The sequence below is a fragment of the Poecilia latipinna genome, unplaced genomic scaffold (genome assembly GCF_001443285.1).
Source record: "Poecilia latipinna isolate Pla-1442-1.1 unplaced genomic scaffold, P_latipinna-1.0 Scaffold634, whole genome shotgun sequence".
In the NCBI taxonomy this organism is placed as follows: Eukaryota; Metazoa; Chordata; class Actinopteri; order Cyprinodontiformes; family Poeciliidae; genus Poecilia; species Poecilia latipinna.
The window spans coordinates 295,574-297,622 of record NW_015113250.1 but is presented as its reverse complement, the minus strand read 5'-3'; positions in this window follow the sequence as shown (position 1 = coordinate 297,622).

The following is a 2,049-nucleotide window of genomic DNA, read 5'->3' as shown; positions in this document are numbered from 1 at the left end:
ATGCATAATAGTGTAAAATGAGGCTTAGTTGAGGCTTAGATATTTTGTACAATTAGACAATTAGAGAGACCAGTAGCACAAACATGTCCAGGATAACGAGCTTTGTCATAATTTCTACCTAAATATAATGGCAGTTCTGAACACAACTAAATCTGAACGCTACAGATGGTACTAAAACATATTTTTTATCCTCTGAAATATTAATGTCCTCTGCTTTGCTGCAGGCACTCCTGATATTTTACTCTTACACTGCTTTGTTTGGCAAAGCTGTGTCTGTATTTCGCTCAAGTCATGGAGAGATGAGAGTTGGTTTTAGCTCCCATTAGATGACAACGTTAGATAACATAGTAACACAGTTGTTAGACAATCACAACACTACTGTTACAAACAGTTATGCCCAGTAAGGATGCTACCTTATCCAGGTAACACCCTAGTGTAGGTAGAGCAGTAACAATGCAGGGACCCGGGAGGATGTAAGCAGATAGAGGCTCTACAAGGCAGAGTTGGAAAGCTTACATAAATTAGCCTGAGGCAAAGAAAATATCGAGGTAAAGGGAAATATGATGATCCACCAATGGTAAACAGATAACATAACAATCTAGCTGCCAATAAGGCACAAGATTATGACTCTTTTTTAAACAGTGTGTGGTTCCTTGCTTAAGCTGCTGCAGTATCACAGTTTTCATGTCTGTTGGAGAAATGAGAAGCCAGAAGATACTGGAAGTTAAACCAAACTTAAAAAAGGAACCATTTTAACACCAGAAAGGGAAACAGAGCTGAAAACAGAAATGAGAAAACTAACTAAACAGAAGGCAAGGCAATAGGGAGAAACATCAAAACCATGCATCATTAAATTGTGCTTGTTTTCTGCAGGGGCAGGAAATATTAAAAAAGGAGTGCTGCAACAACTTAAACACCTTGGATGCATCTGGGAATACAACCTGTGGCCATGAGAAAGTGACACCAACGCTCAAATCCTGGATTTGAGGATCCCTGATCTAGATCTCCCACATCTTTCCATTTTCTCTTTATCAACTGTTTGCTAATGACTATTTTTGTCTTACTCTACCTTGATAAACCATGGGTCCTCAAATCCAGTCCTGCAACTATTAGCTGTATAGCTGGTTCAACAGACCTGAATGACATTGCTGAATTACCTCTTTAGTATGTGTCCAAGTTCTTGAGGTTTTAATGACCTGGTTATTTGACTCAGGTGTGTCGAAACAGACACATCAAAAAACTGCAGGATATCAGTTTGAAGTTTAATTTGACAAATAAGCCTCATCAGAATACATTTCCTAATTGTTGAATGTAGTTGTAGATTGTTGCCTACTTCATGGGTGGGAAGTAACTCTTTTCCACGTTTGCCTATGTTCATCCTGAACCTGTTTCCGTTTTAAACAATGGATGGTATCTTGAAATCTTGAACAAGTCCCTTTTCTCCACTGCCAAAACTCTGAAACTGGGTTAGGTTGACCAGTTCGGCAAAGAAAATGTCAAGAAAACATTCTTGATATTCTTTGAAGCTGCACACTGTCAAACATTTCAGCTGCATTTAGTTGTGTCCACAATCTTCCTCTCTTTAAGTCAAATAAATTGAAAGTTTTAGATTTTGAACCTAAATGTGTGAGTTTGTGAAAGATAAGTTGTGCCAATGCTTTAGTCATTTTGCCAAACCTCCAAGAGTTGAATAAACTAGAGTTTTTAGGTTAGCACTTAAAAAAACTGAAAGAAGAAAAAGACAGGAGTGGGAACTATTTCCCAGAATACTTAGCGGCTTGTTTCTGTATCCTGAGATGGAAGTGCGCTACATTGATCCGACTCTGGTGTTTCATTAAGGCAAATATTTATTTTACAGCTTGAAGATAAAGTCCTGTTCACACTAAATGTTTCTGAGCTGAATTCATTGTGATGTTTAATAAAATTCATTATCAGATCAGAATTTTTGTTCATGCAATATGAAACATGAATTTAAATTATTCTAAAGTAAAGTAAGTTGTTATTCTAACTTGATAAGGTGAGTAAAATAATAGAGAAATGTGGCTCTTT